This window comes from Chinchilla lanigera, unplaced genomic scaffold, assembly GCF_000276665.1.
Source record: "Chinchilla lanigera isolate Chin_1 unplaced genomic scaffold, ChiLan1.0 scaffold00004, whole genome shotgun sequence".
NCBI lineage: Eukaryota > Metazoa > Chordata > Mammalia > Rodentia > Chinchillidae > Chinchilla > Chinchilla lanigera.
In genome coordinates this window covers 5,952,783-5,980,702 of record NW_004955405.1, presented here as the reverse complement: position 1 = coordinate 5,980,702, position 27,920 = coordinate 5,952,783, and the positions used below count along the sequence as shown (strand labels likewise).

The 27,920-nt window shown below is 37.7% G+C and overlaps 1 protein-coding gene across 1 annotated transcript in view; it reads left to right on the top strand.

Annotated features, from left to right (window-relative positions):
• Positions 1-27,920, top strand: part of Unc5c (unc-5 netrin receptor C) — a 258,667-nt gene that overhangs the window by 69,250 nt on the left and 161,497 nt on the right. The window lies entirely within an intron of this gene.

Below are 27,920 nucleotides of genomic sequence, written 5' to 3'. Positions count from 1 at the left end.
CCTGAGTGCAAAGATTCGGGCGTAGGTGAACCCGCAGCTTTCCCCACAAGGCCGCTTGCCTATTAAGAAAATGAATGACTGCTCTGAACTGCATATTGTTTTGAATTACATACTCTTTTGTACAACCCACTGATTATTTTATTCATATAATCATTCATGGAGTGCATGTCGTACAGCGTCTTTGTCTTACTGTGATGAAATGTAAAACTGTATACAGTAATTGCACCGAGTCACCCACACTGGGTGGTGCAGCGTGCTACTTTTGCAACTCCCAAAGAATGAAAGCACAAATCAAGCTGACAAACACAAGTGAGCAAAAGAAGGTTAACAGAACAAAACGGCAATTAGCTGAAACTGAGTACAAATAAACCTTCCTTGGTGTGGAGGCCCTGGACTACACCCTGACTTTGTTTGCAAAAGTGGCAACAGGAAACCGAGCTGGAGTCCCCACTGCGGCCAGAAAGGAGGAGTTCTGTGAAATATTAGAAGGTCGTACATCTACGCAGCACGGCCTCAGTGTCAGTTCTGTGGTGCCAGCCAAGGCAAGCTTTCCCTGGACAGCAGTGTTTCATAGAAATAATGAGTGCCCACAGATGGAATTTTACAGTTTCTTGTTGCTGCCTTTAAAAACAATAAACAAGTGACATTAACTTTAGGAAAATAATTATGAAACCCAGTACAGCATATTTTAGATACTACCATTTAAACATGCTTTCAATATTAAAATTTGTTAGTGTCCCTTTGCTAAGACTTTCAAATTTCACTTTACACATGCACAAGCTCCATGTCCTGACCACCCGCATTTCCAGCGCCCAATAGCCACAGGCAGCAGACTGACATGCAGATTTAGTCTGTCTGGCCCAAAAGCAAAGTTGTTCTGTTGAGAAAATGCTTCTTTCTCGCCCTGAACTGCCTTGTGTTCTCTTGTAGACAGTGGATGAGCAGATGGAAAACTTATTCTGAAAACCACAAAATGATAGAATGGTCTTGGAAACTTTTTTTTTTAACTCGACTTACAAGAAGTAGCCTTACCCATGCTTGCCATCTCAACTTTCCTCTCTTGGCGCGCCTTCGTTTCCATTTCCTGATGTTACTGAACGCTTGGATGAACCTTTCAGTGATCATTTTGTTGAGATCTGTGCAGCCTAACTTGGAAGCTTTACTGACTACTGGGCTACAGAACACTTCAAGTGTAGCTAATGTTACTGAGGAATTCTTAATTTTACTTAATATTTATTAAACTGAAAACTGCAGCTAGATTTGTCTATTTAAGAAATTTTAATTATATTAGGACATTAAGATAGGGGAATTGACATTTTTAAACTATAAATTTCATGGAAACCAAATTCAAATCAAATTCTTTCAGTGAAAATTTAGCACGTCAACCATGACTGCTGAAACTACAAACCACAACACTTGATTTCGTAGATTTTATACCTGAAAAAGATGTAAAGTATTTCATCAGTAAATTGCTGTGTTGAATATAGGCTGCAGAAATAATATTTTGGATTTACTGGGTTAGGCAGAATATGACTAAAATAATTCTACTTTTTTCTTGTTTAATGTGATTTGAAATTTAAAAATCACATGTGCTTTACATCATTATTATATTAGACAATGCTGGTTTAGTTCCTTATATTCACCTAAGTTTGGGGACTATCTCAAAAACTTGATTTGGAGAGTAATGGCTGAGGATAGCACACAGTCTTAAAACCTATAAATCATAACTTGTTTATAAGTGGCCCCTTGAAAAGGTCACAGAATTTAATGCAGTGTCACAAATAAACAGCTGTCATCAGAACTGGCCTATCTGTCCCTGTATTGCTGTATGACATATTTCAGCTTTTCTGATTTTGGACTTTTTGTTGTTGTTTTGTTTTTGTCCCTTTTGCATTTATTTACATTTTGAGTTTATTAATCATTCCTACCAATCCTAAGAAAGGGCCTGAAATGTAATAGGCCTTAAATTTGTAAAGTGTTTTGAAATTAATAGTTTAAAAAAGCATTATAAAAGCACCAGTTATTTTAGTTAAATTCTATAGGTAGAGAGAAGGTGCATGGGCTGCTTAGCCTATTGGATTTGTTCTCCTAAGTATCTTAGAGTTTGAAAGAACTGCTCATCTATGATTTATTATAATTCTATATATCACAGGTCACTAGACCTAATGTTAAGTTCCCAAATGTTTTTGAACCTTGGAAGGGGTTTGTATATATGATGCTAGTGGCTGTCACCACACTGGGGACTGACTTAGGCTCTGCTATGTTGCTTTTCATAACCTGCATTGTTCCTATGAAAGCATCCAGTCATAGGATTGTATCTGCCTTCACTAGACTGAAAGTGGCAGCCATTGCTAGGAAACGTAATGTAAAATAATTCTTCTGCAATAGTAGTTATATTCCATTGCTAATACAATCTATAAACTTCTTAGAAGCTGATCAATTCAAACAAAACTCTTTAAACATCTACTCCAGGCTCAGGATGAGAAAGAATGTCAACCATTTCCTTGAAACAACTGAAATTTACAGGAATCATCCAAGTTAACCCATGTGAAAAGTTTAAACAACAGAGCAGAGAAAGATATGGTAATGTTTGTAGAATAAATAATAATACTCAGAAGTCAGATATCAGAAGGAAGATATGATCTTACTGTGTTCCTATTTCTAGGGGACCAATCAGGTTTGAAAGAAGAGTTGACCACATACTAGAGGATAAGTACAGGATACTTCATGTGTAGAATACTTAGAAAACCCAGGATGACAGTAAAGCATGTTGTCAGAAGGGACCAAGAAGTACGAGGCTCAGATTCTAGATCTGACCTACCGTGAAAGTGCTGTGACATGGGGCTGTGTTAAATCTTACGAGCCTTGACATCGTTATATGTAAAGTGAGAATTAATACACCTTGCCCTCCCCAATCTGCAGGTGAAGATGAAGCAGAATAGGTCTAGGAAGGAATTTTCTGATCTTCCAGTGATGAGTTGAATGCTATGAATGAATCCAACTCTAACCCCCTTTTATGATGTATGATGATCTTCTTCTTTCTTTACCTACGTTATTGTAAATTGCATTTGGGAACAAATCAAGAAAGAAAAGTTAATGTTATTTTAGAAAAGCCTCAATATTTAGCTCTGCTATGTTAGTGGAACAGAAATTAGCTTAACAATTATTAAAGAAAGAAAGTACAAAGTTAGATTAGGTTGCACTTTATCACAAGACCTCTGAGTGTTGGGTTGTAATCTTAAAACAATCCTTTGAAAATCAGTTTGAATTTAGCTTTACAGCTTGCATTTTAGTAGTAGCTTTTTTACTAGGGGTAGGGGCACCCTGCTGGGATTGAACCCAAGGCCTTGCATGACAAAACCAGGCCTGCTTTGGATATGATATATTGCAATCACAGACTTCACTGGGTCCATATGATATGCCATAAGATATGCCAGTTACTGAAACAAATGATTTTGTAAAAGAAAGTTTCTAGCCACACTGCTGAGCTGGTGGTACACCTAAGCCTCAAATCTGCCTCCCTGAAGACAAGGATTGGGGTATTTGTAAGGTAGAGAATCAGGGTGATGAAGACCAAAAGGTGACAGGAGATGAAGTGATCAGTAGTTTGCCCAAGTGTAAACACACTTCTCGATGTTGCCAGCTGGCCTGAGTACTTGCTATTAGTAATCATGGAAATTAAAACTAAAGCACAAATTTAGAGGAAAAGTCTTTAATTAGAAATAGCAAATGGTAAGAAACTTAATTTGACGAGATGGCAACGATCAGGCTGGCCCTTAACAAAGGACAGTAAGAAAAATACCAGAGAATCCAAATTTTAGCAGCTGAAGGGGGCACACTCTGATGAAGGGGTGGGACCAGCTGATCCCACTGCAAAGGCAGACCAGCTTCAAAGAGAAGCTGCTGAGCTGTGTCCAGCTGACCATTGTCTCAGTCCTGTTTTCACACAAGTGGGATTCTCATGGTTTGAGGTGTCCCTGTGTGTGGGGGGCTCAGTCAGGGGGAGCTCTGCTTTTGTAAACATCACATGTTTAGGACAATGGCAGGAGACTTCTGAGTGTGGCTGAATGTAGCTAAATCCTTTATCTTTGAGTTCTTAGACTTGAAGAAAGATGAGATTATGTAAATTCAGGGCTAATCAATCTTAGTTTCCCAATTTTTAGATAGACAATCCCTAAATTATTTACATACCTAACCTAACCTAACTTATATCCTAACTCATGTAGAGAGCTGAGAAGGAATTTGACCGAATGTTTAGGTAGCAAAGGATACAAAGTGAAAGTCAAGGTTTATTCTGGTTTCATTTACCTCTTGGGCATCAGTCAGCCCAAATGGAATCATGGATTTTAGCAAAAACGGCTTCAAGTCTCTGGCTATGTCACAAGAAAACACAAGTTGTGCTTTTAGTAAGAGGCCCATTAATCTCCCTGTCCCCAGCCCTCATACTGGTCTCTATGTCAGTGGGATGCATGTTCAGAAAATAGCAGCATAAGCATGACCTGAGGATAGAGTTTCCAGCCTCCTGCCATCAGAAGGTCACCTACCAGACCAGTGAGCAGGCCCCAGTGAAGTCTGTGATTGCAACAAAAATGCCCTCACAGCTCCTGAACAGTAAGGTAGGCAACTATTATTATCATAGCTATAGGTCAGGGGGGTTATGTATAGCAAAGTTAGTGGAAGGCTAATACATAGCTCGGTTGCATGACCTTCCAAATTAGAGATTTTTAAAGCTGAGGGAGAGCACCTGTACTCAAAGGGAAGTACAAGTACAAAGACATGGACAAGATAAAGGAGACAGGCAAGCTAATTATCAAAGTTAGGATTCTGTCAGCTTGTGGAGTTTTAGAGACTGAGATCTTTTTTTGATGACTTTCAGGTCCTGGAGAGTGCATTTGAGCTGCAGCAGATACGTGGTTACATTTGAAAGCCCTTCCTTTGGTAATTGTGCAGCCAGTGATTGTGACCCATGGTATGGAGGCTGGATTTCACACACGTGCCAAGTGGCTGCTGTGTCAGTGATCAGCACTGTAGCCCAGTTCCAGCTTCTTGTTACATGTTGCAGTGAATTTTAGGATGAAGTTTGTATTTGATATTTCATTCAAGCACCAGAGTTTAGATAGGAAGCAACCTCTAAAATCTTAGAGCAGTCCAGGAAAGAGAGGTGGGAGTTGTCTTTGTGTTACTGTTGGATGTGTAATGCAGTTAGCGGGCTGGGGATGTAGCTCAGTGGCACAGTGTCTGCCTGGCAAGTACAAGGCCCTGAGTTCGATTCCCGGTAACACCCCCCCCCCCCCGCCGCCCAAATAAAAACAAAAAGTGAGGCAGTTAGAGTTGTTCAAGAAGTTTAGAGTAAAGGCTACAGGGACTCATCTCTCAGAAAAAATTTTGGATGAAACTTGTAAATTGGTCAGTATTTTCCCCATTACCTGTATTCTATTATTAATAGAAAATAGGGCTTAGCCTGACTTTATTGCCTAAAAAGTTATAAATATGTGCCGCTCTCCTTTGAAAGTTTCAGGCCATTTGTGACAGAACCAGAGAGTAAACTGGCAGCATCTGTGCTGCAGGATATTCCACAAACCAATTCAATTTCTCTTCAAGTGGAAAAAAAAAATGTATTATGTTGTATAATTTGGATGGAGAAAACTGCTTCTAAGGAAATTCTTTACAGTGGAGAAATCCTGGGGGGAAAGTCACTGGAAACAGGGCAGCTAAACACTAGATAACAAGGAAAATATTGCTGTGCAGATGAATGACTGTGCTCGGGCCTCTAGACTCCATCCATCACCCAGACAACCCAGCTCCTCTTATTGAGCTTACTGCTTATGTTCTTATTCTCAATAATGTTGTGAATATGTTGATACTTATGGCATGCCTAGGTTTAACTCTGCCTACATTAGGTTGATATGTGTTTGAAAAGAAAAATAAAGAACAATGGACATTTCAGCACATTTTAGTGTTGAGAAAAGCACTTTTGAATAGGTATGAACCGTTGGAAAAACATTATGAAATAAAATCTTCAGTGAGGATGCCATTGTAAGAGCAAACTGTGGTATTACTTCTGTTAGAAAATGTAGAACACTGGAGACTTCCAGGAAGATGGTAGAGTGATGCAGAGCAGAGAAACAGCCCCTCTGAGATTTGGTGTCCAGACACTGGAATATATCAATGTAAAGAAGAGAAGGAGGGAAATCAATCCCTGAGACCCACCAAGGATCTGAAGTGAGAATTGAAACCCATGGGGAGAGGAGAGAGAGAGACAGAGAGAGAGAGAGAGAGAGAGAGAGAGAGAGAGAGAGAGAGAGAGAGAGAGATCAAAACAAAAGAAGGAGGTAGGAGGTGGCAGGCTGTGCTTTCTCCCTGAGCCCTGACTCACCATGTGGGAGGCATAGCTCAAACATGTAGATTCGTGGTGACTACTGGCAACCCCAGAGGCTTCCACAGAGAAATGGACCAATGGAACAGAGCAGTGGACCCAGCGGACTGCAGTGGTGGTGAGCTATTCAGGTACAGACATCCTGCAAGACAGGGTGATTCACCAGGAGTCCAACTGAGCTCAGAACTCAGAGCAGCTGGCTCTGTCTAGTGGTTCCCAGTGTCATGGTGAGGCAGCCAAGTTCAAGTCCACAGGAGGTCAAGGAGCTGAGTTAAAGCCAGCAGGAGGCACACAGAATGTTGCAGGCTGAATGACTCAGGTACCAGATTCACAGCCAGAATCCAGCCTGAACTTCAGTGCAACTAAAGGTACAGGCTTACTGGGATTATGCTCTACCCCACTGTAAATCTACAGCTAGGTCACTGGAATTAATGCACATGGACAGGGCTCTGTCTGCCCACTCTGCCTGCCAGTGCAGCAGAGACACACATTGAAGTGGACATTTTTTTCTTTTCATATTTTCTTTTTGTTTTTTTCTTGATTCTTTGTTATTGTTTTTATATGAGTATGAATATTGTTTCTAATTTTTTTTTCTTATTCTGTTCTGTTCTGTTCTTTATTCCTTTTCTCTTTCCCTTCTGTCTATTTCACCAGTTTCCCAAAGTTCATATGATCTTCTTTTGTTCTCCAGCCTTGGTTCTTATCTCTTCCCTTTCTTCTATTTCTCTATTTTGTCCCCTAACCCCTTTTTAAATTTTGTCCCCTGAGGGTAAAATCACCATATTGAGGTCATATTTACTATATACAATTTTCTGGTTTGTTTTACAACCACAAATCTAGTTCATACAATTAAAGGTGGCAAATTAATAGTTACCACAGATTGTCATTTTCTAGGCTGAGTTTGATGCTATTGTTATTGCCAACTGTGCTACTTTAGCCAAGGTGAACATAATTGTTCTCATCATTTGTTCTTCCTGGTATGCTATGGCTGAGATTGCCTAAGTATCGTAAGTAATAATATAGACCAGTGCCAAAGAACCAGGGGCTAGGCTAATAAGGCAGCAACTTCTCATTCCCAATAAGGTGAAGAGGTAGAATCTTGTAACAAACTCAAAACTGAAAAGCCTGCTACACCTGGAAGACATCTCTGACAGGTAGTTATTTCCTAAATGTTCTAAATACTGGCAATAAAGCTGCCTGTCTTAAGTAACTTATATGCATCAATGCATAAACTGAAAGAAAATGAAAAGACACTTAAGCAAGGTGCAGCACCAGACTTCCAGTTCACCAAAGGCAAACCCAGGAGGCAAGGAGGTGGGACAATTCAAAAACCACCCATCTGGACTCTCTGAAGTGGTAGCAGTGGAAGTAACAAAGCTCTATAAAAAAATGAGGCTCTAGAAAAAGTCAAATCGGAATTAATTTCTCAGATAACTGTACAGATGGTGACCAAAATAGACGACATGGGGGGAGCTTAGGAAATTAATAGAAACCATGAACACCCAGCACAGGAAAGAAATGGAATCTGTGACACATATTCAAACAGATATCCAGGAGGTTAAAAATCCCATTGAAAGTATATGCAGCAGAATGAGCCAGTGTGAGAACAGAATATCAGATACAGAAGACAGGATTGGGGTTAGCAATTATGAAAAGAAATATTTCTTAAAAATAGCAAGGGACCATGAGAAATCAATCTAACAGCTGCTAGATGATGCAAAGAATGCCACAGGTTCATTGAAGTCACTGAATAAATGGAGGATAGTACAAATGACATTAAAAATCTGTTCATAGAAGTGAATGGAAGAAAACTTCCCAATCATGGCAAAAGAATTTAACATACAGAAAAATGAGGTACCTAGAACTCCAATTAGCCATCATCAAAAAACTCTACACCCAGCATATAATAGTCAAGATTCCACAAATTCAACACAAGAACAACATACTAAAAACTCTTAGAGAAAAGAAATAAATCACCCATAAAGAAAAGCCCATCAGAATCACAGCTGACTTCTCAACACAAATCCTCAAATCAAAGAGAGATTGGAGTGAAGTATTTCAAGCCCTAAAAGAAAATAAGCTCCAACCCAGATTGATGTACCCTGCAAAACTGTCTTTCAAAATTGTTGGAGAAGGGGCTGGGGATTTGGCTCAGCGGCAAAAGCGCCTGCCTGGCAAGTGCAAGGTCATAAGTTCAATTCCTGGTACTGGAAGAAAAACAAAAAAACCCAAAACCAAAAAAAAAAAAAAAAATTGTTGGAGAAAAAATTGTTGGAGAAAAATAAGATGCTTCCATGACAAAGAAGACATGAAAAAAATCCACGACCACCTACCCAGCTCTACAAAATATTTTAAAGGCCATTCTAGAAAGAGATAATGAGGACTACCACGAACCCCACCAGAATGAATTCATCAGGTAAAGCAAGTATTTAAAAAGACAGGAAAAAAGGGAGCCAACAACAAAAATAACATGACAAGGATAAGTCAATACATGTCTGTTATAATAATCAATATAAATGGTCTCAATTCACCAATCAAAAGAAACTGGCAGAATGGATCAAGAAGCAAGATCCACAACATACTACATGCTAGGAACACATTTGATTCAAAAAGAAATTCACAGACTGAAAGTCAAAGGATGGGAAACAATACTTCCATGTGATAGGAACCCAGGAAAAAGCAAGGGTAGCTATTCTATTTGCAGAGAAGGTGGCTTTTAAGACAAGATAGATTAAGAGAGACAAAGAAGTTCATTACAGATTTGTTAAAGAACAATCCAAGAGGAAGAGGTAACAATCATAAATAAATATATATATATATATATCATAAATACACATATATGTATCAAATACTAGCACACCCAACTATATAAAACAAATTTTAACAGACAAGAATAATCAAATAACCACTAATATAATTGTAATGGGGGACCTCAATACCCCACCGTCACAATTAGACAGATCAACAGGATAAAAAAAAATCAACAAAGGAATATCAGAACTGACCAAACCTTTGAACAAATGGACTTAATAGAGATCTACAAAGTGTTCCACCCCATAATATCAAAATACACATTCTTCTCAGCTTCACATGGCATGTTCTCCAAAATAGACTACATACCAGATCATAGAACTTGCTTAAGGAAATGCAAAGGAAATGAAATTATCCCATGCATATTATCAGATCATAGCACAATGAAATTAGAGATCAATGGCAAAATAAATCCCCAAAACTTCATAAACACATGGAAATTAAATAACACACCCCTGTACATAGAATGGATCACAGGTGAAATTAAAGAAGAAATTAGACAGTTTCTACAGTTAGGCAGTAATGCCGGTATAACATGCTGGAACTTATAGGACACAATGAGTCCTACAAGGAATATTTATAGTGGTGAATTCTCATATCAGAAAAATAGACTGAGCTCAAATAAACAATCTAACGCTGAATCTCACACTTCTTTTAAAAAAGGAGCAAACCAAGCCAAAAGCTTGTACAAGGGAGGAAATTATAAAGATCAGATCAGAAGTTAATGCAGTTGAGACTAAGAAAGCAGTACAAAGAATCAATGAATTAAAGAGTTATTTCATTGAAATATTAAATAAAATTGACAAACTCTTAGCCAATCTTGTCAAAAAAAGACTGAAATGCATGCAATTAGGAATGAAAAGGGTGAAACCACAACAATCCATCAGGAGTCCTGCAGCTCATCAGTGCCTACTTCTAGAACCTTTATTCTGATAAAAAGGAAAACACAGAAGAAATGGACAGATTCCTCAATACATATGCATTGCCAAAGCTGAATCAAGAAGATATAAAAATTCTAGGTAAAACAATATCAATCAATGAAATTATAGATGAAATTAAAAACCTACCTACAAAAAAAGCCCAGGCCCTGATGAATCCACTGCTATATTCTACAAGATATTTAGAGAATACCTAATTCTGCTACTTCTCAGACTGTTCAGTGAAATTGAAAGGAAAGCAATACTCCCAAATTAATTCCTGGAAGCAAGCATTACCCTGACACCAAAACCAGAAAAGGTTCCAACCAAAAAAGAAAAGTACAGGTCAATCTCCCTAAGAATCATAGATGCAAAAATCCTCAATAAGATACTGGACAACAGAATGTAGCAAATCATCAAGAAGATTATACACCATGACCAAGAAGGATTCATCTCAGGGGTGCAGGGATTGTTCAACCATATGCCAATCAATAATACACCATATTAACAGACCCAAGAACAAAAACCATATGATTATTTCAGATGAGATCAGGCACATTCAGGGTGGTATGGCCATAGATGCATATGATTATTTCAATAGATGTAGAAAAAGCATTTGACAAAGTCCAACACCCATTCATGATAAAAAAAAAGTACTGAAAATTGGATAAATGATCTTCATCTCAATCTGATAAAAGCCATCTGTGACAAACCAACAGCCAACATCATACTAACTGGACACAAACTGAAAGCTTTCAGGAACAAGACAAGGATGTCCACTTAATAGAGTTCCAGAATTCTTAGAGTTACAGAACTTTTCCAGAACTCTATTATTCAAATGAGTTCTAAAACATTAGCTGAGCAATTAGACAAGATAAAGAAATAAAAGGAACAACGATAGGAAAGAAGTAGTTAAATTATCATTATTTGTAGATGACATGATACTCTAAATAGAATACCCCAAAAATACCACAGAAAGACTTCCAGATTTAATAAACAAATTCAGTACATAGCTTAATACAAAGTTAATGTGCAAAAATCAATAGCATTCTTGTATACATGTAACAAAGTCATTTGAGAGAGAAATAAGGGGAATAACATCTTTTACAATAGCATCAAAGTAAATTAAATAATTAGGAATTAATCTAACAAGGAAAGTAAAAGACCTTTACATTGAAAACTAGAATACTCTGAAAAAAGATAAAAGAAGATATCAGAAAATGAAAAGAGAGCCCTTGTACTTGGGTAGGAAAAACCAATATAGTGAAAATAGCCACACTTCCAAAATTGTTATACAGATTTAATGCAATCCTTATCAAAATACCAACAGCTTACCTCACAGAATTAGAGAAAACTTCTAATTTTTTTATACCATGGAGTACTACTCTGCTGTAATGATAAGCTGGAGACATTTCTAGCTAAAGGGATGCATCTTGAGACCATACTCTTAAGTGAAATAAATTTAACACACACGTTTAAATACCCCACTGTTTTCCTGATGTGAGAAACCAGAAGTGTAAATAAGGACCAAAATTCATAATAGATATTGGGAAATGGGAAGAAATTGTTCAAGTGAGAAGGGGAACTAGGTGGGGGAGGAAGAAAGGTATAAGAAAGAGTAGAGAATAGAAGGAAACAAAGCTTTTGTAAATAAGGAAGGAAAGAGAGGTTGAAGGGAGGGGAGGGGGATGGGTAAAAAAGAAGATATATCATGTACAGGTGCAAATTTCCTATGATGAACGTGATCATTGCGCATGTTTAAATGTATCAATGAAAGAAAGTTGGAAAACTGTATTAGTTAAATTGTTTGGTTTTATTTTCATTTTGCTTGTGTCATAATGTGATAAAGAATGTGAGGCTGCTTAGAAATATGCAAACACCACAATGATAAGGAAAATCACAGAAGAATTCAATAGGGTAGGAAAATCCTCAAAGCAGTGATGAGAAGAAATTGATGGTGATGATAATGTGTTTATTCGTGGTGTATTCTGTTCCAGTCAGTGTTGTAAACATTTTTGAAGCAGGAACTCTCAGTAGCTTCTTTTTTTTCATTAGCTTCTTAATAACCTTAGATAGTGGAGACATCTTGAAAATGAAGAAAAAGCAAGTAAGTACATATCACAAATCACAGAGTGAAAGAGACAGCCCATGTCTAAAATCCATCCATGGGCCACTGAGTTTGGCTGTGTTGTCTGTAAAATCAGCATGTAAAAATGTATACAGTTTTTACGGGGTGTCCCAAATACAGCTTCAAGCCTTGTAGTAGCCAACCCAAAACTGCAAGCGTGATTGCAGTGTTAGCAGGACGAAAATATTGGTCATTCTGAGGATAAAGTGGAAAACCCTACAGTTGTGTTTGGAATGACCTCATTGAGCCACGTCGAATGCATTCTCTCTCTCAAAATGTCTCATTGTACTGTACTCACCATTCTGCATGTGATAACATGAGACAACTCAGCAGCAGCAGGATGAGATGAGGCGAGGTGAGTGACGTAGGCACTGTTACTTCTTCCTTGGACACAACACTGTAATGATGGGACAGTGGCTGTATATTCAAGATAGCTACTAAATGACTAACAGGCAGACAGGGTTGTGAGCATGAATATGGTGGACCAAGATACGATTCAAGCCCCAGGTTGGATAGAGTAAGGTAATTTGAGATATCTTCATACTATTCAGAATGGTATGCAACTTAAACAATTTTCCATATCATATTTTCAGACTGCAGTTGACTATGGGTACCGGAAAGCATGGACATTGAAAGCACAGGTCTGAAACAGTCCAGTGTGTTGACTCAGGGGTCTGTTTTATTGAATCATACTGTGACTGAAATTATGCCCCCATATCAGTAATGGAAACCAGGTCTCCTTTTCACTCTCCCAAGCACAAGAAATTGGCTCGTGGAGTTGCTGATGGAGCCACTTATCAGTACCAGGACAGAGGTTGCATTTGCCAGCTTAGTTTACAGCCACCCCTTTCAATCTCTAGACCAGGTGGCAAACCTATGGCACGCATGCTGCAGCAGGCTGTTTATTATCACTGAAAGCTCTAAAAGATTCGCCATGACTGATGACACATTGGACCAGGAATGGGGAGGTGTGTCAATTTGTTGTACCAACACTTTTCCTAAAAAATTTGCCCAATGTGGTTCAAATGCTGGATTATATTTTCTTCTCCCAGTAGAGTGAGACTTCGAGCTAGACATAGTTGTACTCAGGGAGGCCAAGGCAGGAGGATGCAAGATTGAGCCCAGTTGGGTAATTGAGCAACTTGGCAAGACCATATCTCAAAAAAGAGCTGGGGATGTAGCTCAGTGCAAGGACCTTGAATTTAATCCCTCATGCTTTCCTTAGCATAGAAGGAGGACGGCAAGTCCATCAGTCTGCGTCTCGAGGCTGAAGCTGAACTGGCCTTTGAAAAGGGTTGAGTTAATGTCAGTTTGCCTCAAATGAGGCCTCAGAGTAGCTTCCCCAGGGAGGTACGAGCAGCTATGGTTGTTACTCTGCCAGCAGACAACCACGTCTCCCTTACATCTATAGCACTTTTGTAACTAAACAGTAAACCACCTTGGTATTGTTTCAGAAGGTGCATTATATCAAAATTTTTCTTTTTTCCTCTTTCTCTTCTGTGACGGAGAACAAGAAAGAAGCGAATCCACTTTTTTATCATGCATATTAATCACTATCAAAACACATAGCTACTGGTTTAGTTCGGATACTAATTTACTTACAGTTTGCTTTCACCATTTAGAATGAAATATTATCGCTGAAGCAACAGTGTGAAAGGATGTTGTTGTAAAGGACCTTTGAGTTATAAAAGCTCCACTTATTTTGCCAAATAATTAATCTTATGTTCAATGAATCTCCCACTGCCCAGAGACCTCAGCAAGCCTGAGATGTGACATTTTGTGTTTGCGGATACTTGATTTAATGATGCCTCTGCTGATTGATCAGTAACAAATGATAGCTCAGCCAGGCAAGACCAGTGCGGTTTGCGTCTGGTTTGTGTAATGGCAAACCTGGGGTGCCAGCTGCTTGCCAGAAACTCCCTAAAAAACTCAAGTATTGCAGGCAATAATCAGTTCATTAAAAAATGAAACAGCCAAGAGCTGTTATGATGATTAAAAACGCTTGCTGAGGCTCCCTGGCCCAGTCCACCAGCTGGCAAAGGTGTAGTTAAGCTAGGATTTCTGTGTGCATAACCCCAGCAGATGACAGTTACACGAACTACAGTGTGATTGGCGCCCCCTGGAGTTGTTTGAGGTGATAGCACTGTACTTTGCGGTTTGGTTACCATTTTCACAGTGTTCCATTATTATTTAACATGTGTGGCCCTCCTTGCCTGTAAACTCCGGAGCTTCTTTCATTTTCTTGATTTTCATATTTCCAAGCCCTAGAGGGCCAAATGGCTTAGAAAAACTATTTTTTAAGAACTTGTTCATTGATTTGAATGAAAGTAAAATATATTATGTGACGCCAAAGATTTTAGCTTTTCTGTTTTAAGAAGTAAAAACTTTCCAAAAATACTATTAATGTTGGTAGATCAGCTCAGGTGTTCCGCTGTAAGAGTTAGGGATCTGTGTACAAGTGAAATCAGCCCAAGTAAAACAAGTTTAAGTCAAAAGAGAAAAAAATGAATTTCTGTTTCATCAAATAGAAAATTTCAGAGTTAGGTCCATCTGACTTCAGTCACAGTCTGATCCATTGACCCAAGTGATGACCCCAACACATTCTGGCCACATTTCTGACCTGCCTGCCTGCTTCCATGTGGCTAGATGTGAATTTGCTCTTCCACCCCACATCAGCACGGCCCCTAAGTCATGTGGGGACAAACAGCCACTCCTTTTGGCCAACATGTTTGTTCCATGACAACAAGAATCCAGATTTCCCTTTAATTATACTGCCTTGGCCTTTAATTAGAACCCCTACATCCTAAGCTGGCCCTCTGGGATGAGTCACGTGTGCATCCTAAACCAATAATGGCAGCTGGAGGGTTGGGCTGTGAGGGGCTTGAGTGGAAGGCGGGGGACCTGGAGCCACATGGCCGGAGGGTATGAAGACATTTCTGTGACAAAACAAGAATGAATGATGGTGGGAAAAGAAAACATGTTTCCACTATGCTGTGCCCCATTCAGCAGGTAATAAGCTGTTAGCTCAGAGAAGGTATGGTCTTGACCTTGTGGGTCCAAGGCATTGGATCCTGTATGTTTTTTTCCATGGTTCATTCATTCCTGGGAAGTGTCAGGTTTGTAGGTAATTAGCATGAGGGGGTTTGATTGTTTGTCTGTTCGTTTGTTTGTTTTAGACTTTTAGCATGGTTGTTTGAGAATATTTTAAGGGCCAGAAGTAGTGAATAAGTAAACTGATCATGAGAATAATTTTTACGTATTTAGTTCTTTAGAATTCAACTTGATTTTCCAATTTATGAAAAACAGAAGCTTAATCTTTCTGTCAGATGCTCCAAGTAGAAGCTATCCCCAAGGAATGAGTATGGTTTCAACAAAACAACCAAGCTCCAGTGGCTGCTCTGTTTCTCTGCACTCCTGACTACTGAGAGGATTTGCTTTGCTTAGATTTGGATGTGGGTCTGGTTTTGCTGAGCATGTAGGGGCACTAGGGCCTGGGGACTGCTGGGGACTGTGTGTTCTAGAAAATTCCAGGCACTCGATCTGCTGCAGCGCAAGCTGCACAGAAGACATTTCCACAAACACTGTGTGGTTGTGTTCACATCTGCACAGAGCAGCCTGTCCTTGCTGACCACCTTTTACTTATTTTGTTTACTTTATAATTCATTTTTTTGAGGCAGTCCATCTTGAAGGAATGAAAAGGATAATGATTTTACAAGAACTTGAGTTGAACCCAAGAGAGGAAGAGGGAGTTAGGGGATCTGCCCTGAAATCAACCTGCTTACTGAAGTAGACTTGAGGAAAAACAGAGCCCGAAAACAACAAATCAGCATGACTTATCTAAGAGGAGTGGATAATACAGGCCCTGCAGGGAGAAATGTGTAACCAAATCCAGTAGTTTATCACATCTTTGTGAAACCTTGAAATGACTCTGAATTTATATTGTTTCCAAAAGACATGTGAGCCACGCTGTCTTCTCCTGCCCCCCTGTGAACCTTGAAATCAATCCATTGCTCTCTCAAACTTTGGGAAAATGATATGCTGCTGATGTCAGTGAACTAGCCGCTCTTGTGGAATGTGTTTTCCCTCCTCGAATTTAGTGAAGCGGAAGGCAGAAAGGATGCGCCTTCCTGAAAATAGCCACATCTGTGCAGAGACCTGTACTTTCCAGACCTGAGTGCATTTCTGATGGAAGGCCTCCTTAACGTGAGAAAGCTGTCAGCTGTCCTTTCCGCAAAACTTTTGCCTCCTATGTACAGGCAGCAATGGTCAACTCTGATTTCTTCTTGGAGCTTTGATAAAACAAAGAAAGGAAAATGGATCCTGTTCAAAGAAGGCACTTAGTGCCTGCTTCTGGCCTCAAATCACACTCCTCTGCCTCAGTTTACATTACTGCGACATCAGTGCTCAGTGTCACAGAGTCCAAAGAAGCACACTGTAGTGGGTGAAGTGCACGTTCCTTGTTCAAGCTCATGACTAGCAGTGAAAGATGGTTAAATCATACATTTAATTGCACTGTTTAACTTGGAACCTTTTCCTTGTGCTCTTTGTATAAGTTGTCTGTTTCAGATTTTTATTTATTTGATAGTAATTTCAACAATGCTAATACCATATTGTGTAGTGCACCGAACAATTTTCAGATTGGTGATACATGTTCTGAGCCATTTGTGTCTATTTTTCCTCTCCATATGGGGAACAATGATTTGCTAATTCCTTTATTTATTTTGTTTGGTTTTTTTGGTGCCGGGAATCGAACTCATGACCTCAGGCTTGCCAGGCAAAGGCTTATGCCACTGAGCTATATCCCTGGCCCCTGCTAATTCCTTTTAGTGTATAAAATAGCTTTAATGGGCAATGAGAATCCATTTTTTAAAAATATTGGTTAAATTAGACAGTATTACAAATAAAAGGAAATGGCATATATTATTGTGATTTCTGAAGAGACTAGTACATATAGTATATAGTGGTTGAGGTGCAGTTTAGTGGTGGAACACCTGCTTGATTAGCGTGTGCCGGGTCCTGAGCCCAATCCCTATCTCACAAAACAAATAAACAATTGAAAAATAAGCATGTATAAACTATGTACAGGAAAGATAGCATTTGTGTATTTTTCATTTTGACCTGTAAATAATAAATAGTTATGGGTAAATCCAGGCGAAATCCTACACCAGATAAGCAAAGGAAATTTCTGCTACTTCTTAGCTGTGTAAATCTCAACAAGTTAATTGACTTCTCTGTCGATCTTTTCATCTTCAAAATGAGGATAATTATATTACTCATGGTGTTATTTCAAGATTTAAATGAAGAAATATATCTAAAGTTCTTAGTGGGGAACCTGACATTTGTAGTTGTTTTAATACTATTGCTAAACATAGCACTGTATGAGAATTGTCCTTGTACGTAAATTTTCTGGTTGTGGGAGCAACATGCTGTATAAAGCAGTCAGGCTGCAAAGCCAAAAGTCCTTAGTTTCCTTTTGTAGTCCGTCCGTTAAACATATGGATAGTCTTGGAAAACACACTCAAACCATCAAAACTCATTTACATCTGTGAAAAACACAGAGCTTTAAAAAGTAGCATGCCCCCAGGTAGCTGAGAAAGGAACAGATAAATAACAAAGAAAATTATTTCTACAAATAACACAGAAAAAACTTCTTTGTAAAAAAAAATGACTGCACCTCTTCTTAAAATGGTGTAACAGTCACTGAACTGAGAAAACCCTTGTCTAGCTTTGTGTGAGTGGTGGAGGAGCTTATCAGTAAATCCATTCTACATTTTACCCTAGAGCCAAACACCCTTGACCAAAAAGGAAGTCCCACACCTTATCTTTAAATATTTAAACAAATGAACTCATTGTTTTCTGTTTATTTGTAAAATATGGAAATAGGTCTAAAATGGCAGTTTAACAAGTTTCCTTTTTATAGCAACAGAGAAAATACTTAAGCAACACCAAATTTCCAAAATTAATTCCTTATTTCCATCAATCTTTACTTTTTGTCTTCTCCTAAAAAGAGAATATTAAAATGATACTTAGTTTTGAGGTCCAATATGATTCCCCAAACATACTTCCTGAGGATGAGATCAACTGTACGAGTTAATTCTTTTTCCACTTTTGGATGTTGAATTTAATTACACCCCAAGTAAAGCTACCTCCATATATGAAATCTTAAGACTTTTACTACCTTTAAGTAAGAACAGAGTCCTTGGAACTTTTTGTTTACCTATAAACTTCTAGAAATAAGGATATCATAGCTGCTGAGGCATTTGTCATATTTCAAAGTCTAGCTCTTATCTAAAGCATCCAGGTAGATTTAGGTCTTGAGAGATTTTTTTATCTGAAAATAACTCACCTCTTTCAACTTCATGTAAAGATGGCAGACCGGGCTGAAATGACAGAAAATGCCTACAGGGGCACATTGAATGAATAACTTCGAAGGAAACTATTTTCACCAAAGGCTTGTCCAGATTTAATTAGTTATGGAGGTTAAGGGGAGGGAGAAAGGCCAGGAGCCTGCAGGGTTTGCAGGAGTAACGTGTCAAGGAGAAGTGAGTCCTCCATGGAGAAGGAAGTGTTGCTGTTTAAAGCTTTAATAATTTGGTGACCTAGTGTCAAGCGTTGTGATTTCCATTGGCAGGGGAGGTAAAAATGTGAAACATTGACCAGTCCAGTCCTTTGCTGGGATCCTTCATTTTTTACAGTCTTCAGTGTACTGGGTATATTATCCTTCAAAACAATGCATTTTTGAACAATGTCATTTGTTCCATCAGAAAGGATAAAATGTGAAGTGAAGGTCATGACTCATAATCAACACTGTCACTCAACAAGCAGAATTAATCCTTCCCTTGCAGAGTTGTATATGAATGTATATCACGTGCCCCAAGGAAACCATGATTTTACAAAAGACTACATACATAGATCCAGAACTCCACAACCAGAGCTAAAGATAGCAATGACATTAGTAAGGATTGTGATGCATATTTATTTTTGTTGTAAAACATCTGGAGAAATTCAAATGTCATGTAAACATTACCAAATCTATAAATCTGTAGCAGTACTTTCTCTTAAACTGGTTAATGTTAGCTTGTACTAAACATTGTTGGGCAGTAGTTGGCACTTAGTGGGCTTGTGATAGCAACCACTTGCTTTTAAGTGATATTTGCAAGGAGGCAGAGAATCTACTATAAAGGGCAGTAGCCAAAGCATAAACAACATGTTTAACACAACCCCATTTGTATTTTTATATGCTATCTGTGTATTCAGGTACATTTACATACACATTTACATTTCTTGTGTAGAGTTTTAGCTACTAAACTATCTTAGTATTGTAATTTTATTGCAGAGTCACAATTAGTAAGACACAAATAAATTATCAGGTAAATTAGAAGCTCAAATTGGGGTAGAATAATATGCAAAATTTGAATTGGGAAGACTTTGAATACCATGCTGAAGAGCATGGATTTACTCTATATGAAGGAGGGAGCAATAGGAGTTTACCAGAGGAATGACAGTAAAATCTTGCCTTTAGATAAGAGGCAAAGGAGACCAGTATGAGGCATTGAAAATGTTCTGGTAAAAAATGATAATAGCAGTGGAATCAGAAAAAAGTCATATTCAGGAATGAAGTAGATCATACAATGTAGAGTGCTTATTGAGTTTTTATGCTGAAAATGAGAGCAAGGAAAGAGCTAGAGATAACTGTTAGATTGCTAATTTTGGACAATCTCTATGAGAGTCTTAAGATTTTGTGATTTTGAGGGGATTTTTGCTCATGAACTCATATGGACTTACACAACGCTGTACTTTCCATGTGCACTGGTAATAAATCATTGCACTAAACTAAAGGAATAACTTACTATTGTCGCAAACAGAATTTCTTTTTTTAAATTTTTTCTTTCTGTTTTTGTTTTTTGTTTTGTTTTGTTTTGTTTTTTGAGACAGGGTCTTGCTACACAGTTCAGGCTAAGTTTGAACTCACTATGTAGCCCAGGTTGGCCTTGAACTCACGGCAGTCCTTCTACCTCAGCCTCCCTCGGGAGTGCTGGGATTACAGACATGAAGCGCCACATCCCAGAATTTCTAATTTGTATGAAATCTCAGATTAGAGTTTTTAATGATTTTACCATTTTAAAATATATTTTAAAGCATGTGGTTCCATTGATTTTAAGTGTTTTTAATGTGTTAAGAAAGAACACAACACAGACCAAGTATTTTCATTTTAAACATATTCTTTTTTTATATTTTTCAATATAATAAATTTAATTCTTATTCTTAATTCAGTGATATTTGTTGCTTTCTCTATTTTAGCTTAGCATACTGATATTTAATGTTTCCTTTATTTATAAATTATGAATTCTTTTCTGAGAAACACCTCACACATTTTTGTTTAAAAAATTAGTACATTGCTCAGATTCCCCGAAACTGTGTGTGTGGACACTTGAAGTTTTTTGTTCTGTCATTTTGCATATAATTGACAATGACCATAATAGTTAAAGATGTTTATGAAATTTTGCTAGAGATAGATATAGATTATGTTCAAAGAGTTTAACCTATCATAATGCATAATCTATATAAATAACATTAATTTTCTTCATAGATCTTGAAATAAGTGATCAATTTTAGATATGTTGACTTCAATTAAAACAAAGTTGTAGAATCTTTTAGGGCTATGGTAGATCTGTTCTGAATTAAAAATGATTGAGAATCTCAAACTGCATTACAACTTTTTACAGCTGATGAGCAAGAAATGATTTTATTTGAGAAGATGAAGGGTAGATTTTTTAATAGCGTTGACATAGACATTGAAAACTCAATTTTGAATAAGGCGTTATGTGCAGAGTAAATATATGGTTGTGGGAAAATTTTTTAAAGTTATATTTATGTAGTACAGACTCATCAGATTTGGCTTTGGTGTGGTGGAGGTAGATAAGCCAGAAATGAAATAAATATAGGACCATGATATGAGGAATATTGAAAATTTCAAACATAACACGTTTCAATCCTACCTTAATTTGGTAATATTAGCACCAAGTAATGTAGTTTAGATGAGATGGAAAGAGGAAAGTCTAGAGCAGGTTGTATAAGTATTGAGGTTCTTGCAGTAATTCTAACAAAAATTCTAACAGTGAAAATGATCTTAGAGTCAGAAATGGGAGCTGAGTTAAAAAGGAAAGCTGGTTTTAGAGGGAAGGTGAGTCCATCTGCTGGTGGTGCTGAGGACATAGTGTGGAACAAGATGGACAAAGTCTGATGCCATAAAGCTTGGAGTATTATAGGACAAGAAAGAAAATAGTTTAGTAAACAAGCTCCTTGTATATAAAGATAGATGAAAAGAATAAATCGAGGTGTTCCTGGAAGGAAGCATCAATTTGAGATTGGTGATCACGAACTTTTTTGTCCAGGGAAACCTGGGAGCCAAGAAGGAAAGGGAATGTCCAGCTTAGCAGAAGGAAGGGTAAGAGCAAACGCTCTAGGGCAGGCAGGGTTTGCTGTGGACACAGAGACAGCAGGCTGTCTGTTTCTAGCATGGTGACAAGGACAGGAGGCTCTGAAATGAGACAGAGGCCAGCAGTCACCAGATAGGGTGGTGCTTGATGGCCTCAGTAGAGAGTCTGATTTCAGCCGTGGTCACTGCAAAGGTGTAGGAGGGTCTAAGAAGCAGGGGAAGTGAGTGGAAGGTTGTGTGACATGATGTGATCATTGATGCCATTGCTGGGGTGAGATGCCTGAGGGAGAGACAGGAGGGGAAACCTGAGTAAGTATCTGACTGTACTCAGGTGCCGAAGAAGACAGAGAGGTCGAAGAGCTAGCATGGGAAGCAGTGTAGTGCTAATGCACAGTTCCTGGGAGAGGAGGGTGCTCCCAAGGAGAGGGTGGTCCAGCAAAGCCTAATGTCAAGTGGGGCCACCAGGCTGAAGTGGCATCTGGATCAGAGGAATCATTTCCCATTCTGCAGCTATAGATCTGATGTTGGTAATTATTTAGCTAGGGAACACATCTAGCCTCTTGTGATAGATGGCACTGAAACTTGCATAGAAAACAGGTATAATGTTTTTAATGCTGGAATTGGATCTGTACTTTAAGCATTAAAAATATGCCTCTTTAGTATGAATGTTTCTGTTTTATTTTCACATGAGGATTCCTTCTAAATTGCAGGCTTTTCATTGATTGACTAATTCCTATATAGTACTGGCTTGTTCTATGAAACCTCCTTCAAAGTAATACAGATTGAAAGAGATAAAAAGACTTTGAGGTCTATGCCATGCACTGGAGTAGACGTTGGTTATGAGAAATGAATAGCATAACTACTGTCCTTCTGTGCACAGCCTGCCATGAGGAAGGACAGTGAGGACTTACATCCAGGAGGGACCTTCCTGGAAGAGGGGTTTTTACTGGTATCTGATGAGCAGGGAAGGGTTATGAGCGAGGGCTGTGATGGAGGTGGAGAGAGGGTCCAATGGTGTCAGTGTGGTCAGACTGCAGTTTCTGATTATCTTAAAACCAGTCTCAGTATTGTTCAGAGCATCCTCATTTCTGCTTCTCAAGACATGCAGCTGATGGAACAGGGCACGTTCAGATTATGTAGGATAGTCTCCCTTACTTAAGTCACTAATTATGGACTTAACCACAACCTCAGGTACCACCACAACAGCATCTAGATCATGGTTGAATCAGGTTGATTGAATACCTGGACACCATACTCAGGCCAAGTTGAAATATGCAAGTAACCATCAGAGAATTTCTAGGAAAGATACCAACATGTGCCACATGACTCTCTGATAACATTGAATGTTCACATTTTCATTATAACCTATGCTATGAATCATTGTTCCTACTTTTTTTTTTTTTTGGTTTTTCTCCAGTACCAGGAACCGAACTCACGACCTTGCGCTTGCCAGGCAGGCGCTTTGCCGCTGAGCTAAATCCCCAGCCCCCATTGTTCCTACTTAACTAGGAAAGATCGGTCCCAAGTTTATGTTGTCTTATTTACTTGTCAGTAATTGTTTAACTTTTATAATAGTTTTCTCTATGATGATTTTATCCAAATCTCTGAGGGTTGCAGCATTTGTAACTCTATCCAGGAATAAGGAATAAGAAAACAGTATAACTTTTCCATCATTCTCTCCTTGCATATTTCTTTTTTGAGGGATGGGTACCAGGAATCAAATTCAGGACTGCATGCTTGCCAGGCAGGTGCTGCACCACTCAGCTAAATCTCCAGGCCCAATTTGTATATTTCTGACATCCTAAAATTAAGCACTTAAAATGAAAATCAAATACTAATGGACTATAAATTAATTATATTTATAGAATAATAGACTACTATTTCAATTCAAATTATCACAGTTTAATACTTTCTCTTTCATGATTTCTTTCTATAAGCAAAAGACTTCATTGAAAGGCAAAATATAGCATCAGCTGCTATAGTCCTAGTGTGTAGCTAGGTGATCAAATAATACTGCTTTTCAAACAATGAGGAAAAAGATAGTAAACTATGTTAGTTCAAACTTAGAGGTCACAGGGATGAGGAAATTAGGGCAATGGCAAATTAAAGAAAGGGAGTTGAATCCAGGAGAATTAAATAAAAGCTATATACTCACAGCTCACATGGTCTGTCGACACAGGTTTTAATAGACACATACAGTAATTTTTTAAAGAGTTATTTATTTGGGAAGGTTGAATATAGTAAAGAAACCTATTAAATTATTCTAGTCTGAAACAATATGTTGCCTGTGAGAATTAATCTAGCTCTTCATTTAAATAAAATTTCAAAAAACAGAAAAAAAAAAATCATCTATAATATAGGATTTAAAAATCTTCAAGAAAGGGTGCAATCCCTTTTGAAGCCTCCCCTTCCCCCTAGAAGTCATGATTGTTACTGTCTGTGTGTCTCAAATTCTGTGCTGCACCTTATGTGGCCCATGACTCATTGCTCTCTCAATTAAAATGACATAAAATTATATAAAAGTTAGCCTTAACTTGCCTTATGTACTTAGGAAATAAGGGATGTTCTCCTAGATTAACACGTACGATTCTGCCTCCTTATTTTTGCTGGCCAGTGTGCTCTTGGTCAGATGTTTCAGAAATTATTTAAGCATTTTTCAGTAGGAGATGAGTTGTTCTCAGTTTCATTCAAATAATTTCAGCTGCCTTTTATTGTAATATCATGTGTTTTTAATAAGAATACTACAGTGACCATCTTTGAACATATGTTTTTACATTTTACATTATTTCTATAAAATGGTTTCTAAGAAGTGAAGAGCCTATTTGGAGGCGTGCAGAGTTTGAAATATTACTTATATTGTCAAATTGTTTCTACTGTGCTATCCTGTATACTCTGGACAGTATATACAAATGAACATTTTAGTTCCTCATCATTCAATAATTTTTAACTAATTTATGGAGCAAAACCCTTACCATCTTGCTTTATGTTACATTTATTAAATCATTGGAAGAAAAGAATAAAAGTGATTTTCAAAATTTTTCTATAAGTAAAAATGGCAGAGGTAGAGAAGGTATGCAGGAGAATAGGAGGATTCTTCAACAGCAGAATTCAGAGATCATGAAGGCTTAAACTGGAGCCGGAAGTGGTGCCTCCATTTCAAAGAGAACTGCGTGTCAAATATCATGTTAACTTCAGGTCACCGCTAGTAACACTTAGGCGTGTTTGGCAAGCATTTCTTTAAAAGTGAAAAAAGAGGGTTTTTTTCCTTTTGAAGTTAGAATTCATTCAGTACTTCTAAATTTGCGGTACATTTAAGGTATTATGTATTCAACTACTTGAATTTAAATGACGAATCCTGTAATATGTTTCTTTGAATGCTGACCGTAGTCTTTGTCTTCTGAAGAATATTTTAATCAAAATATTAAAAATAAGCTGGAGTCTCATTCAAATAGTTAATTCCAGCTGCCTTTTGTTGTAATATATCATGAATTATCTCTCTGATGGATGGGTAGCCAAATGCAGATAAAATTAGCTTTGCAGTCATTCATTTTAAATTGCTCTTGAATCATTTGGAAGTAAATTCCATTTCAGAAGAATATGCTTCAAGTCTCAGACAAAGAGATAATGGTCCTATATTTTATGATATAAGCAATAATAGTTTAAGCCTTATGATTCAGAAATGTAGAAACTTATGTATTAAGTTGGTGAAAATTAAGGCTTGATATATAGCAATAAAACTACCTTCCTAGATTGATGTTCATAGCATAATATTTTCTTGTCAAGAATTAGGTAGAATGAAAGCCTATAAAAATAATACATGGTGCAAAGCTTTCTTTTCTTGTATAAAAATGAAAAAGCAAATGCCTGTAGAAGATAAGAGAAAAGGAAGTACTGAGATTTACTGATATCAAGATAAAAATGGCACTACTGTTGGAATGTCATTGTTGAATAATAATGGGAAGCAGAAAACTAAGGCAGATGTTAGAAGAGAGAAAAATTAGTAATAATGCTACGTCTAAATCAGAAGTTGATACTGAAGTCAGTGTACAGAAAAAAAAGCAACTTTGGAAAGTCTACGTCATTAATTTGAATGAACTACTTGTAGAAAACCTTTTTAGCAATGTTGTTATTCAATTCATTTAGCCCAAATAGAGAAATGCAGTCAGTATCAGCAGGGAAGGTAAGCATTTTTATAAAATATAACAATTGAAGATAACTGTAACATGATGCCAGAAATAAATCCACCATCTGAAGTTGTTCACAAATTGAGTTCCTATTATCATCCTGGTATCACCACTTCAGATATTTATATTAAGAAATAAAGTGGTAAGAAGACACATTTGTTGATCTCCCTGTGGAAAAAAGCCAGAATTGTTCTTTTATAGCTTCAAGTTTTGCAGCATGGGTTTAATAACATCAGAGAAGTGGTTTACATAAAGATAGTAGTCTATCCGATCAAGTAGATGCTTAAATGTTATCTCCATGCACCGAACAGTCCTCTAGTGGCCATGAAGGAGTTAGCATCTGCATGCAGGGATCGGCCCAGGGATGAGCGCTGACACGTAGCTTAAGGAAAAACCAGGCACAGTAAGTTCACACACCTGCGCCTGCACACAGCGGCAAACACACTTGCTTAGAGAATGGGCTGGAGTTGAGTTTCTCAGCTCATGTGTTCTGGATCACATCCAATCACAATAAAAACACCAAATACATTCTCAAATGAATGTCCACTGAAAAGGAGGTAATTACACTTGTCAGACTCTTTATAAAGTGACATGCTTCATGGCTAGATGACCTGTGCTGGCACATAGGACTAATGCTTCATTTTAATGTCATGTTGTCCCCATTTCAAAATTCTTAATACATTTTTAACAAGAGTCCCTGAATTTTCATCTTGCACTGGCGCATACAAGTGTTATAGCCAGTCTTGTATGTGGATATAACAGTAGTTAAGATATTTCCAATTTGTAAATGACTTTGAAGCACTATAAACTCCAAGTTACCTCATTACTATTTTACAAATGATAAAAATTGCTTTTATAAGATTAATATTAATGCTTTTATAAGACTTTTGTTAACTTCCTAAAATATGCCTTGTACTATCCTACAATTAGGAAAATGAAAATGAAAAACAACACAGGCCCTGCCTTCAGAGAGTTTTCACTCTAGTGTTATAGACTTCTGGGTTTTGGAAAATTGGTAATAGTTGCATCAAACTCTTTGTTATAGCTGAAAATTAAATTCTTCCATTTATATGAGAAGCAAATGCATAGTCCAGAGCACATAAATGTCTATATGGAATACATGGCATTTTCAGCAGATCATTTTTTCCTCATTAAATACACACAGATACAGTAGAAAAGAAACTTTAGGACAAAATTTCTAAAATGCCACTTTCTGAGAATTACTGCCAATGTGTGGCATTTTCATAGAGCAAGAACTGAATAAAGTGTTCTCTGAGCCTGCTGCACACGGGGGCAGGGGGTTCTTCTCTGCATTGTTTGGGAAGAGTTTCTAGATCACATGTCCCAGGTGGAGAAGGAAAGAATTTCACAATAGCCCATGAGTCCACTGATCACCCGTCCATCTGGACTTTGTTATATTTATTCCACCGTACATCTGCACTCATTCTGGGTCTTGAATTTTCTTTGCAAATGTCATGTCAATTATAGAACTAGAAGTGATACACCATATTAATATGACTTTATCTAGGCCATAGCCTGGAATTTACTGTCTGAGTGTTAACAAGAAATTACTGTGTTATTCCTGGTTGGAGCAGCTTTCTAGAGGAATATTAGGAGAAGGGTTCCACAAACTAGAAGGTAAACAAACACTGGACCTATCACATGAAGAAAAAACATTTCCTTTTTTAGTGCATCTCAGCTAAATGAAATAATGGGTTTCTTTGTGACAGTTTCATGCATACTTTAAAGCATTTATAATGATAGAAATCATTTCTTAATAAGTTTCATTTTAGGTATTAGCAGGTATCTTGAAAAACTCAATAATGTGTGAAGCCTAAAACCATAGGTTTATTTTTGTAGTGATAATTTCGTCTTAAAACTAAAAGTAATGCAAAGTTAGCTTGCTCAAACATTTTAAAATATATTATTAAATCATTACTTTTATGCCAGCACTTAATAGAGTCCCTTTTGATTTGAAAGTGTATGTGCAACTTGCTCATCTCCCATAGTCTTAGTGCTTTACTATAAAGTAATGAGACTACACAGACACATGCAAGTCAGGGTA